We start from the raw sequence: 14988 nt of genomic DNA on the forward strand, positions 1-14988 counted from the left end.
AAAAAAGGCGAAAAGACAGAGGCTGTCATCACTGATGGAGCCACCCGGTGGAAAGAATAAAATAAAACTAGTGAGTTTCAGATTTTCAATGGTTCAATGATTCTTTATTGTCATGTATGTACAGCACAGTGAAATTCTTCAGCACAACTCACAAATGCACAGTGCTCACAAATGGAGTGCTCACTCCAAGTTCAATGAGATAATGAGATTGGAGATGTGCTTGGTTGGGATAATGATATTGAAAGCAGAACTGTAATCTATGATGTAGATGCCGTTCTTAACCAGGTGCTCCAGGGATGGATGTAGGACTGGGGAGGCAGCATCAGCCATGGACGTAGTGGCGATAGTTAAACTTCTTTGCATCAAGGTTGCTTGGGTGGCTGGATTTAATGTTAGTCATAACCAGGCTCTCGAAGCACCTCCTGATGATGGATATTAAGGCCACTGGATGGTCGTCATTAAGGCATGAGATCTTGCTTTTTTTGGAGATACAGCGCGGAAACAGGCCCTTTGGCCCAGGGACAATTTACACTTATACCAAGCCAATTAACCCTCAAACATCTACGTCTTTGGAATATGGGAGGAAACTGAAGATTTTGGAGAAAACCCATGCGGTCACGGGGAGAACGTCCAAACTCCATAAAGACAGCACCCATAGTCGGGATCGAACCAGGGTCTCTGGCCCTGCAAGCGCTGTAAGGCAGCGACTCTACCATTGCTATACCGTGCCGCCCAGCACCAGAGAATCAGAATCAGAATAGCCCTTATTGTCATCCAAAAAACGTCTTTTGGATGAAATTCCGTTAGCCACAGTCCAACAAAAGAGCAATAAAAATAAGCAATAACACACACAATCACAAACCAATACAAAAAAAACAAAACATCCATCACAGTGTGTCTCCTCCAGTCACCTCCTCACTGTGATGGAAGGCCAGAATGTCTTTTCTCTTCCCCTGCCGTCTTCTCCTGCGGCCAAGCTGTTTGAAGTTGCCACGTCGGGGCGGTTGGGGCTCCCGACATTGAAGCCCCCGCCAGGCAGAGAAAATCCCGCCACTTCCAGGCACCAAGATGATAGTTGCCTTCTTAAAGCAGGCGGGTATCTCTGAACGGCGTAGGGAGAAATGAAAGATTTCCGTGAACATTCCCACTAGTTGGTCCACGCAATTCTGAAGGATGCGGTCAAGGATTCTATCTCAGCCACCTGTTTTCTGTGGGTCACCCTCAAGAGAGCTGATCTAACTTCTGCAACAATATCCCTGGGAAGTGGCACACTCAAGTCTGACAGGAGGGATGTCCTCGCTCCATTGGCTTTCCGCTCAAAGTGAGCATAGAGTGCGGTAAGCTCATCTGGGAGGACCACACTATCACCGGCGATGCTTCCAGACTCTGCTTTGCAGCCCGTTATAGTATCTGACCCTTGCCACGGTCAACGGATGTCTGAGTGACTCAAGTAAGTCCTTGTATTTTGTCATGGCCTGCCTGATGGCTTTGCAAAGATCATAGCAAGCTTTTTTGTACCGTTCCATAAGTTAATATTATTCTAAATGTTGCTAATGTTAACTTGCGACAAATCTCATTCACCAATCCTCTGACCTGCATTTGTCTCTGTTTAAGGCTGGACTCAGCAAAAATCTTTCTGCCTTTGCTTTCAAATTTTCGTCAGCCTTACCCTCCCTGTCTCGAAAGATTCCTTCAGTCACATATGCCTCTGAGATGTAATTTCTCACACATTTCTGGCCTTTGGTATTATTCTGATGTTAATTCATGAGTTCACAAGTTATAGGAGTGAAATTAGGCCATTCAGTCCATCGGCTCCACTCCGCCATTCAATCATGGCTGATCTCTGCTGCCTTATCCCATTTTCCTGCCTTCTCCCCATAATCCTTGACACCCATTTTCCTGCCTTCTCCCCATAACCCTTGACACCCATTCTAGTCACAAATTTGTCGATCTCTGCCTTAAAAATATTCACTAACTTGGCCTTCACAGCCCTGTGGCAATGAATTCCACATGTTAACCCCATTTAATCCATCATAAAGATCATGGTTCAGATATCACGCTCTAATATCTGAAATTATTTTGCTAAATCCATTCTTTCCAGGCTCCAAGACTTTAAAACCTTGTTGAATAATTCACAGACAACCAAAGGGAACAGACAAAAGCAGGTCAGCAACTTCAGGGCAAATTGAGACAAAGTTAACGATTTAGATTGCAGACTCTTAGTCAATGGAACAACGTTTCTTCCAAAGTGTGCAGGTGATGCCATTATGTATTATTAATGTTTTATTTCAGATTTCCACGTTCTACAATTATTTTGCTTCTCAATACCATAAGTACGGCCAGCTGACAGATACTGAGTGAGACCTGTCAGCATCCAAGAGGATTAGGAGTAATTAATTCAGCTAAGAAATGGTAAATGAAGTTTAATTATGCAAGTGAAAGATTGAAAAGATTGAAAACACATCTGTCCAGGATGAATGAAAAAGATCATTACATCACATGGAAATGATTTGCATATGCATGTTTATTCGGCATATGAACAAGTTATTCACAATTTAATGATAATTTTCAGTGGAACTGTTATCAGGTTGGATGGCAAATAAAATGCATCATTTCCTATTTACACTTTCTCCTGGCACATCTCTCTCAGGTTGCACTCTCCATCTCTCCTTGTTCTTGCCTTATCCCAACATCCCTGTTTTCTTTACCCTTCTCCATTTCCTTCATAATTTAAAATTTGTTTCAATTGTAATTTTCCCGATTCTGATGAAAGATCATTGATCTGTAATAATAATAATAATAATAATAATAATAATAATAATAACAATGCCGAAGTATATCCTGCATTTTCTGATATTACTGCAACCTGAATTATTTGACACCGAGACGCAAGAACTGAATCAGTTGAATGGCAACTTTATGGCCAGATTAGAATTTATTTACTTCCATTCTAATATTAGTCATGACTGATCTGTATCTGAACTATATTTACCGCTTTTGCATTTTATCACTCAAAACTGCAGAGGTAACATTTCAGGCCTTCAGTTTTCCGGCATTTGCAATTTAAAAAAAAAAATGTGAAGCATGAACAAGTTTGATATAAAAATGGCCAGGTGATGTGGATTTTAGCAGGATTTTTGGCAGAGGCACTTGGACAGAATAAACCTGTTGGACATAAAACATGAATTCCAAAACATACATTTTAATGCAGTGGGGTGATAAATGTTTTAGTTTCCAATCAGTGTCTTTTCATGCATAATTTGAAAATATAACAACGACATGCAGAAAGCAAAATGGTTGAAGATGTGTCGTTTTCTGTGATGATTATAAACAATTATGGTAAAGGAATGACAGGCACCTGACAATTACTGGAAGTTCAGAATCCTGATGAAAGATCTTGGATCCATAATCTTAATTATTCATCTTTCCATCGATGCTGCCCAACTTGTTGAGTTTCTTTTCGCATATTTTTCAGTTTTTAATCAGAAGTATAACAGTTAAGCTCATACATGAAAGTGTATTAATAGGTAAATGCTTTCACGGAAGTGCCAACACAGTTGCTTGTAAAGCATCTGTTATTATTTGCTTGGCTATGCTATGAACTTCCATTGAAATGGAGAGGAATGTAAGAGTATAAATGGGAAATGAAGGGTAGCTGGTGGCTGAAGCACATCCACTGTCCATCCTGAGGCTTGTCACTTGCTCTAGAGGAGAAATGTGCAGCCCTGGTCTGAGCGTGAATTCATGGACTAACAGAAGCAAATCCCAGGCTATCTCTTTAAAAAAGCATTGCTCTTCTTAGCCATGCTAAGGACATGTTTTTGTCTCGTTTGGACTTGGATGAAGGGAATAAAAGTACCATCAGCAAATTTGCAGATGATATAAAGCTGGGTGGTAGTGTGAACTGTGAGGAAGATGCTATGAGGTTGCACCACAATTCAATGTGATCATGGCTGATCATTCTCAATCAGTACCCCGTTCCTGCCTTCTCCCCATACCCCCTGACTCCGCTATCCTTAAGAGATCCATCTAGCTCTCTCTTGAATGCATTCAGAGAATTGGCCACCACTGCCTTCTGAGGCAGAGAATTCCACAGATTTACAACTCTCTGACTAAAAAAGTTTTTCCTCATCTTCGTTCTAAATGGCCTACCCCTTATTCTTAAACTGTGGCCCCTGGTTCTGGACTCCCCCAACATTGGGAACATGTTTCCTGCCTCTAACGTGTCCAACCCCTTAATAATCTTATGTTTTGATAAGATCCCCTCTCATCCTTCTAAATTCCAGTGTATACAACTATCTTCGTCCCTTTTCTGAAGAGTAATTTTTAATATAGATTATTAATTCTGAGGAGTAATATAGATTATTAATTCTGAGGAGTAATTTTTAATATAGATTATTAATTTTCAAAAGATTTCCAAAACACGTGCAATTCTTACAAACTAGAAAAACATGCCACTGAGTTGCAGTCGAACAAGTTGTTTGTAGCAGAAATAAGGCTCTGGGGAGAGTGCTTCTTAGACTGTAGCTGAGGAGTGGATTCTCTGTCTTCATCTCTTGAACTCCTGTCCACCCTGACTGCCTTCTAATATATATACTGTTTTTCTATTTACATCATCTGTATGTGATGTTTGCAGCTGGATTGATCAGGTCAAATGGATGGCGGCTTAATTAGGGTCATATTTTTTCCTCTTGATTACCTCACATTCTTGATTTGTTAATGTGGACCTTATCATTTCTTTTGATCAAGTCAGGACATTCATAATTTTAAAGTCATCATGGTTAGTAAGGTTTTGCTTACTTACCTCAAGGTAATGGGCAAAGTGCACTGGTTATAGGTCTAACTTAATTAAGCATAAACATCTTGAACATTGGTCAGCTTCTGCTACTATACTAGAAAGTGGAAACACAGAGAAGGTCTGGATTCTATGCTCAGTCGGCTAACCACCCATTCCCTTTACTGAACAAAAATCATAGCCTGGAGAACAGAGTAATTTATATTCCAATCTCTGGCTGCAATATATGAATGTCGTCAGCTGTCAGGGCTTCAAATTCTAAGTTTCATTTATCCTGTGCTTAACACCATGGTAACATAATTACTCACTTATTTTGTAGAGCCTTACCTGTTAAAGAAGAACTTCTTCACACTACTGTGTAAGCATTTCCCCATGTTATGTTATGTTAACGTCAGTCATGAAATGTATATTTTTACAAAGGAGCAGGGTTATTTGTTTAGTTTAGTTTAGTTTAGAAATACAGTGCGGAAACAGGTCCTTCGGCCCACCGGGTCTGCGCTGACCGGCGATCCCCACATATTAACACTATCCTACACACACTAGGGACAATTTTTACAGTTACCAAGCCAATTAACCTACATACCTGTACGTCTTTGGTGTGTGGGAGGAAACCGAAGATCTCGGAGAAAATACACGGGGAACAAACAATCTCTGTACAGACAGCACCCGTGGTCGGGATCAAACCCATGTCTCTGCCGCTGCAAGCGCTGTAAGGGGGCAACTCAACTGCTGCACCACCAGGCCACCCATGCCACCGTGCGTGTTCTTTAGGGCATATTCCTCACCATGTTATGGGAGGAGGGGGGGGGGGGAGGGGGGGGGAGGGGGGGGGGAGGGGGGGGGAGGGGGGAGGAGATGGGGGGAGGAGATGGGGGGAGGAGATGGGGGGAGGAGGGGGGGGGGGGAGGAGGGGGGGGGAAGGGGGGAGGGGGGGAGGGAAGGGGGGAGGGGGGGAGGGAAGGGGGGAGGGGGGGAGGGGGGAGGGGGGAGGGGGGAGGGGGGAGGGGGGAGGGGGGGGGGGGGAGGGGGGGGGGAGGGGGGAGGGGGGGGGGGGAGGGGGGGGGGGAGGGGGGAGGGGGGAGGGGGGAGGGGGGGGGGGAGGGGGGGGGGGAGGGGGGAGGGGGGAGGGGGGAGGGGGGGGGGGGAGGGGGGGGGGGGGAGGGGGGGAGGGAGGGGGGGGGGGGGGGGGGGGAGGGGGGGAGGGAGGGGGGGGGGAGAGAGGGGGGGGGGAGAGAGGGGGGGGGGAGAGGGGGGGGGAGGAGAGAGGGGGGGGGAGAGAGAGGGGGGGGAGGGGGGGGGGGGGGAGAGAGGGGGGGGGGAGAGAGGGGGGGGGGGAGAGAGGGGGGGGGGGGAGAGAGGGGGGGGGGGAGAGAGGGGGGGGGGGAGAGAGGGGGGGGGAGAGGGGGGGGGGAGCTATGCCAATGCAGGAGAGGTTTGGGCCCAATGGGTCCATTTGGTCCAGTATCATTCTTAACCTGTCCCATCCATGTACCTGCCTAAATGTTTCTTAAATGTGGTGATATACCTGCCTCAGCTGTCTCCTCCGGCAACTCATTCCATACACCCACCACCCTTTGTGTGATAAAGTTACCCCTCAGGTTCCTATTACTTCTGTTATATAATGCATGTTCAACGTGGTTCGTAGGTTGCACTCAAAAGCTTCATTTTATTCCAATATGGAAGGAAACAGTAGGCTTTTGACAGTCATAAGTACACAACTGACACAGACAAAAGTTTGAAAGTGCCGAGGCCAATTTTCTGATGGGTGCGTTATCACTGGGAAATAATTACAGGTAGTTCAGTTATAAAGCAAATGTGTGTTCCGAATAAACTTCATGTTACAGCAAATCATATCATTAAAAAATGGTTGTGTTAATTGGGGGAAAGGGGTTAAGGGCTGGAGAGTTTCACTCGCAATGAAAGTTATTTTTCCCACAGGATTTTTCAAAAAATAAAGGTTTTTTCAACAGCAATAGTATATTTTTCTTACACTTAAGAATATTAAAGGCTATATGTTACATTGTTTAATTGAGCATGATTGCACAAGTGTCAATCGAAGTGAATGCTTGCAAGTTTCAATGGCCACCAGAGTTTAAATTAACAGCTGTGTTCTGAAGAAACAATGGTGTCTGATTACTATAGGGAGGTCACATGGAAACGTGTTTTATTTTCCCTACACTAATTAAATTCAAGAGAGGTTTTATTTTTTGCTTGTGCATTTCCAAAGTAATGTTCAAGTGGTTCTCTTATTCCTGATCAAAGTCACATTACAACCAATTTGGCCCACACGTTGCAAACAATGTTCCCCGATTCATTACGTGTTATATCAAATTTGTGTTATGGAAATACGCATTATAGCATAATTACCTGTACCTGAGCAATCCACCCTAGATTAAATGGCTTTTATGTATGAATTGAGCTAATCTGGGTTCACGAGACATGCCAGACTATGATGGTTTTTTTAACAGGTGGTGCTATGGGACCTGTCTGAAGAAGGCTCTCGACCCGAATCATCACTCATTCCTTCTCTCCAGAGATGCTGCCTGTCCCGCTGGGCATTTTAATGTCTATCTTCGGAGCTATGGGTAATTTGGGCGAATTCCGATCATTCCAGAAGCTGGGAACAAGTTCACTGCCAGTTTATGTCATCACAGCAATCCACTTCATATCTTCCTTGCTAAAATGCTTCATATCCACTCCAACAGGCTCTTTGCAGAAATAGGATTCATTTATAGTTTGAGCAGGTAACCATTGAACTTTTTCATTGTTGTGTTAAGGTTGCTCCAAATTCAGTCATTGATTTATGGAAAGCAGTTGATGTTTGCACATATGTGCTCACAAAGTCTAAACCCTTGTCCATTACTTCATTGAATTGAGAATGGAGCTTGTATTAAATATTTGGAAAACAAAGACCTATCATCAACCTACCCCTGCTACGTTATGATGGTCCCCAACAATCCAGATTCATAATAAGGTAATGTGAATCAAACCTCATATATGGGAGCCACCTCTCAGTGAGTAAAGACTGTAATAACAAAATTCACTATTGCATCCAATCTATCATTGCAGCCTTTACTGCCTATTGAAAAGTCCATTCAAAGACTAATATGTTCAAACTGCTGGTCCACCAACTTAGGAGGATTTGAGACCATCCTTGAAGTGTTTCTTCAGTCCACTTAATAATCTCTTTCTATGGCAAAATTAGGAGCAATCTATTTTATGAGTCTAGTATTGACTACCTGAGCCCATCAGAATGGGTTAAGCACAATCAAGGCCTTTATGCAGGGACCAATAGTTAGCTTATCTTGCAGGTGATCTTGGCTCAAGGCTGGCTGCAGGAAGCGACCCCTGGGCACAAAGATGGCCGGGCAAGGAGAGGGACATCAGTTCACGAGCCATTGGTCGAAGGCAACAGTGTAGGGCCCTGTAGAACTCTGGGGTTTACCTGGATCGGGAACTAGACTAAGGATGTATGCAGACTGGACTTTGGACTTCAGAAATGTCACCAAAACTTGGCAATGCCTCCATGTGTAAATGCAATGATCCACCATTGAACGATTGAACCATCTTGGGGGTGTTTTGCAGGGACAGCATTGGAGGTACCATTCCTATGTTTTCTGGAGCTTGATGTGGGTAGCTCACATTTCATTTTCTTGCAGGATGGAGCAGATCACTGCTGCTTGAGGTCTTGATCTTCAAACACTCTCTTCATCAGAGTGCCAAAGGTTATGCCAACACATTGGAAGAAATAATGAATTAACCATCAAGGTCTGGTGTAGAAAGGGCATTTTGTCCTTCATGCATGTTCACCATCCAATGTCCTCTCTAAGTGCTTTACTTCACACTTCTACTGATTGACTTCCAATGCTTCATTGTAGCTTAATACTTGCATCGACATGGCTTACAATGTTGCTTCTGTGTAACCACCTTGGGCACATGGCTTTCTATCCTTTCATTCCAGTTTTAACAGGTATTCAAAGACGTTGTAGCCACAATACTGATCAATGTGCAATACCAGCAGACAGAACATACATTACCAAAACATTATGACCACTGACAGGCAAAGTGAATAACATTGATTATCTTGTTACAATGGCACCTGTCAAGGGGTGGGATACATTAGGCAGCAAGTGAACAGTCAGTTCTTCATGTTGATGTGTTGGATGCAGGAGAAATGGGCAGGAGTAAAGACCTGAGCGACTTTGACAAGGGCCAAATTGTTATGGCCAGACGACTGGGTCAGAGCATCTCTGAAATGGCAAGGCTTGTGGGGTGCTCCCGGTCAGCAGTGGTGAGTACTTACCGACAGTGGTCCGAGGAGGGACAAACCACAAACCGGTGACAGGGTGTTGGGAACCCAGGGCTCATTGATGCGCAAGGGCAACGAAGGCTATCCCGTCTGGTCCGAACCGACAGAAGGTCTACTGTGGCACAAATCACAGAAAATTTTAATGGTGGTCACAGGAGGAATGTGTCACAATATGCAGTTTATCGCACCCTGCTGCATATGGGGCTGCACACGGAGGATCAACAGCATATTAGGCAGGTGGTCATAATGTTTTGGCTCGTCAGATCATAATGTTTTGGCTGTGTGCAGAAGGTTCTGAAGGTTTGGAAAGATAGAAGCTGATATTTATTTAGAAAGATAAGTGATGTTGCTGAAAACTTCATAATTACTTTTGAGCAGAGTAGATGAATAAAGAGTATTGGATGACTGAATTCAAGGGAGATTATGATTAAAAGGATTGGGGAAAGCTGGTGAGTCATTAGAAAGCGAGGTTAAGAATCTTAAATATATCCCCTGGGCAACAGGAAACTAAAGTAGATCAGTGAGATTGCCCCTTGATGTAGAACACTATAGGATGCTTCACGAAAGTGTGTTATTTAACTGTCTTGGTTGTTTGATCAGAATAAAGTTAATGCATCAGAAGTATGTGAATGCTCTAATTGTACTTGTAGATCTCTTTTCAATTCCTTGTCCTGAGTTTTATAAGCAGCAATGGTAAATGTTTTGTATTCAGGTCATAATGATGCCTTTAACTGTGCCAAGGGGAGACACATGATGGATGCCAATGGTATACTGCATCTTTTTTTGTCATAATAACTACTCAGCATTGACATGGGCAAATTACATTTATTGTTTAAATGGAGAATAAAGCAACATCCCACGTGCAATCATATGTTTCACTCATAATATCTCCCATATATTTCATGATGTAAAAAACAATGTTTTATAAATGAATGCAGCCCAATGGGATCAAATCCTATGATGAGTGAAATATTCTCCTGTTCTCCACATCCTCTTTGATACATTAACAGCAAGCAGGTACAGTATGTGTGGCCCTGAAAGAGTCAGCGCCTCCTTTACCTACTGGAGTTCAGAAGAATAAAATGTATACGTTTTCAAGTGAGATTATGTCAATAGGTTGTGATAGGCAGTTTACTCAGGCTGCAAATTCTTTACGCAATGGGAAAATAAAAGTTATGAGAAGAAATGTTTTTCTTTAAGATCACATACTTCGAAATTTTCTACTCCAGGAAGTTGTGAATGGTTGATTGTTTGAGTACATTCATGGCTGAAGTTGCTAGCATTTTTCGGGGGGGGGGGGGGGGGGGGGCAGATTTCAACAGTTATGGGGATTACCAGAGAAAGTGAGTTTGAAATATAGAATCAATTCTGAAGGTATTTTTATGCCAAACCAACCTTCTCATTTATATTATTAAGAGGACGAATCCATTGCTGGAATAACCATAAAACCATGTCACTGTGCTGTGATAAAGAATTAGCAAATAATACTGTTAGGAATTGTACCAGAACTGAGGTTATATCTATTAAGGAAAACATATGTGATAGCTGAGGGGTGATCTGGTAGAAGTCTGTAAATTATGCAAGTTTGAACATGGTAGTTAGAGGGTACCTTTATGTGCGAGGACACAAAACACATGGGAACATTCATTAATAAAATTAATAAATTTTAAATAATCCACCAATAAATCTGATGGGGAATTTAGAAAGACATTCTTGGTCAATAATCACTCTCTGAGAAGTGAGAGTATGAAGAAACAAGGAACTGCAGATGCTGGTTTACACAAAACGACACCAAGTGCCAGAGTAACTGAGTGGGTCAAGCAGCATCTCTGCAGGGTTGGGACATCAAAAGAATGAAGAATGGTCCTGACCTGAAACGTCACCAATCCATGTTCTCCAGAGATGCTGCCTGAATCGCTGAGTTACTCCAGCATTCTGTTTCCTTTACTGAGAGCATGAAGCTCATTTTCACAAGCAATAGTTGAAGTGAATAATATTGATGCATAAAACAGGAAGCGACACAAAATACACGAGGGAGGAGTGAAAATAAATGAAAATAAATAATTAGCTGAAGAGGGGTGAGAGGAGGCTCATATGGCGCGCAGGTAAGGTGGTCTGTTTTGTGCTCTACTCTCCACTCGGGTATGAAGACATAATTCTGAGGATATTTCTTCATTGGACATTTTGAGCTTTGACGGATTAGAATTTAACTCCGAGCCAAACAAAGTGGATTAATTGCGATCCTTTCCTTTGTTGTTATGTGAAACCAGCATATTCTCATCCTGATGAGCAGTAAGGACTTCATCTAGCATTCATTCAGACAGTGACGGGAATAAACAGATAAGACAGTAGCTGGTATCTCTAAGTCCACTGTTCCGATTGATTCATCAAAAAAACGAGGTATTTAAATGCCCTCGCTTTCCCCAATGGTGACATATCAAGCAATATATAATTAGCTGTCACATATGGTCAATTGTGAGTGACAGTTGGGGAGATAACAAAATGTACAGATTAACAAAATTCCTGAGTAGTAAAAATTACATTTTCCACAATCTTTTGACGTACCCATTCGTGTTCACTGCAATTAATACGAGTCTTGACTTAAAATTGTTCTATCCAGTTAGTTTTAAAGATACCTGCTGCAGCTGGAAAGTAATGTGTCTTCACTGCCTTTGCCTTTGGCACGTTTGCACATGCAATCATTTATTTATCTGTGACTGGTCGGGGAAGCATGAGGGTTACGTTGATTTCCATCATAGACCTGACTTTGGTTCAAGGATACAAACTTTCACAGGGCCTCAGCTTGGAAACAGGCCCTTCAGTGCAACTTGACCATGCCAAACAAGTTGTCGAACTGAGCTATTTCTACTTGCCTGAGCCTAGCCCATATCACTCCAAACGTTCTCTATCGTGCACCTGAACAAGTCTTTCAAATCGAAAAAGTTGCCGCTGAGGTATGATGTCATGGTGGCATCCAGTGCGGATCCTTTCGCATCTGCCACTGCTCTAAGCTGCAGCCTGTGATTGACGAAAGAACCTTGGTGAACAGAAAGACCTGGGGATCCATAGTTGCCTGCAAGTTTGCTTATTCAGCTGCATTCTAGCAGGTGCCTCGGCTTCCAAAGGGTAAAGGTAAACTTGAGCTGCCACCTCCTGCAGCCACTACACTGCTTTCAAGTGCTGAGATCTCAAGGCATAGAAGTATATGGACTAATTTAGACAAATTAACACATTGATGTGCAAAATATGGGCATATTTGGTCGAAAGGATCTACACTGTAAGGATCTATGACTGGTTATTCGACTCAAAGGAGATTACCAATATAATTTTCACTTTTCTAACTGGTTGACAGCACAAAGGCTAGTGCTAGAACAAAACAATGTGGGTGATAGCTGCAGGTTTGATCCTCACAATCCATGGTCCATGATGTTGCAGACAGGTTTGGTGGAGGTAAAGGCAAATCTAAAGCCCTTCATTCTTTCCAGGGACTTCATATTCTTCCTAAAATGTGTGTTACAAGGGAAAGGAAAACCTTAATGCAGAAAAGGCTCTCTAAAATGGTTCCAGGTAGTGAAGACTTATTTGCAAGCCGAGTCTGAAGAAGCTTGGGTAATTGTCAGAGCTGACGAAGTTGGGAGGTGATATGGTATAGGGAACGTATGATAGGAAAGCAAGATCTCATTATTAACAAGACATAAACTGCTGGTGATGCTCAGCAGATCACGAAACTTCAGGCGCAAGAGAACTTAATGGTTCAGATTCCATCTGAAGTCCTGAATATATCCAGCAGTTGGGTTGTTTTTTCTATCATCTGTTGTTTTATACTCTTGCATTATTATTTGTATAAGAAAATAGTTCAAGGACTGGGAGCAATGGAAACAAGGGGGATTGGAAAGATTTTTATAAGCATAAAATAGTTCAGATTTGGAATTTAACGGGTGGTGGAAACAGAATTAATCTGCGCTTAATCAGAGAGTCATGGAGTGATACAATGTGGAAACAGGCCCTTCGGCACAACATGTCCACACCGGCCAACATGTCCCAGCTACACTAGTCCTACCTGCCTGCTCTTGGTCCATATCCCTCCAAACTTGTTCTATCCATGTACCTGTCTAACTGTTTCTTAAATGTTGGGATAGTCCCAGCCTCAACTACCTCTGGCAGCTTGTTCCATACACCTACCACCCGTTGCTTGAAAAAAGTTGGCTTGCTACCTGAGAGAAAACAATTTGCAAGACTATGGTGAAAGACCAAATGAATTGGACTGATTTGTGTTCACGACCTGAAGCTGATATGGAAGTGATGGGCTAAATGGCCCCCTTCTGTACAATAGCGATTCTATGATTCAGGGTGATTTATATTTGTTTCTTCTATTTTTGAATTAAATTAATGAAAGATTGCTTTGGTACAACCTAGCTTTTAAAACATTTCAAACTTGTAGGAAAAGTCTCATATAATAACATAAATAATGAATATGATATAATAAAGATATAAAGCATCAAAAATGGTGATTGATGTTTTATGTTGTTAATTCAGATTTATTGCTTTATAAACATTTTAAATTTTGTCAAAAAATAGAACAGCACTACATATGACAAATTCATTAAAAACATCTATCCAGCAAACCATGGTAACAAATTTAACATGATTAAAAATGCTACAAAGCTTTTCCCTTGTGTGCTGATGCCAGGATGTTTCCTACCACTTCATAAATATTTGACAAAGACATGCAAAAAAACTTTTTTTTTTAAAAACAATGCTTCTGACTTAATAAAACTTACAAGATAAAGGTTTTTGACTGTCTTCCCTTTTAACACCTCTCAGAGTTGTATATATTTCTATCAGGTCTCTCTCAAACTCTGATGTTCCAGTGAAAACAATCCAAGTTTCTCCAAACTAAACATGTAGCTGATATATTCAAGTCCAAGCATCATTCTGGTAAATAACTTCTGCACTCTCTCCAATGCTTTCCATAACAACCTTTCCATAATGGGGTAAACAGAACTGCACATAATACTCCATTTGCATCCGAACCAGTCTTATAAAGCTTCAACATGACCTCCGGATTCGTATCCCAAATGCCCCAACCGATTAAGGCAAACATACTGTTCTCCCTGCGACAGGTTAGGGTTCCTCTGCATGCCTCCCTCATCCCAAGGACATGCAAGATGTTAGGTTTATTGGCCACTGTAGAACGATGTGGGTAAATGGTAGAATCCGGGGGGTGCAGGTGATAGGAGCGTGGGTAAAATAAAACATTATCAGTTAGAGATTAGTTTACCTGCATGTTTGAAGGTTGGCTCAAGCTGAACGGGCGAAGGTCCCATTTCCATGCTACATGAGTATAAGATCACAAAAGGCGAAATGATGTAAAGGCAGAGTTTTTTAAATTAAACCTAGAAATGAAAATAAATTTGTAAAGAAAGTAAATTGCAGCAGGGACATAATAAAACATTTTCTTGCCTATTCATAACTGAGAAAGCATTAATGGGAGAAGGACCGTGTACTGGTGAAAGATGGCTTTATTATACATTTTAATAAGTTCTCCTCGTCAGTATTCACATAGGAGCACAGTTGTACTATTTTAAGTCAAGTGTGTCTGTTGTTTCAGTAGCGCAGATAATAATATTAAAGATTAGAAAGGACGTTACTGTGGAATGACTTGGTCATCTCATGGACCATATTTTGAAGGAAATAGCTAAACTGCTTGCTAGGGGCAATCCAGTAGTTATTATGGATATTGACTTTGAAAAGACATTTTGCAACATATCTGAGGTGAAAATTGTGAAGGAAAGGGTTCATAGAATTAAATGAAAAGCAGTAAAGTGGATCAAAATTGGCTTGAGGATTTCAGCCAGCATAATTGTAAATGGATGTTCATGGA

The 14988-nt window shown here is 42.0% G+C and overlaps 1 long non-coding RNA gene across 1 annotated transcript; it reads right to left on the minus strand.

Annotated features, from left to right (window-relative positions):
- Positions 1-2646: 2646 nt before the first annotated feature.
- LOC144600354 (uncharacterized) lies at positions 2647-14501 on the minus strand. Its single transcript, XR_013548125.1, has 3 exons — positions 14386-14501; positions 9099-9219; positions 2647-2782 (listed from the first exon to the last, which is right to left on the minus strand). It is a non-coding gene; the product is annotated as an uncharacterized LOC144600354 (long non-coding RNA).
- Between the last annotated feature and the right edge of the window lie 487 nt (positions 14502-14988).

Source organism: Rhinoraja longicauda, chromosome 1, assembly GCF_053455715.1.
Source record: "Rhinoraja longicauda isolate Sanriku21f chromosome 1, sRhiLon1.1, whole genome shotgun sequence".
In the NCBI taxonomy this organism is placed as follows: Eukaryota; Metazoa; Chordata; class Chondrichthyes; order Rajiformes; family Arhynchobatidae; genus Rhinoraja; species Rhinoraja longicauda.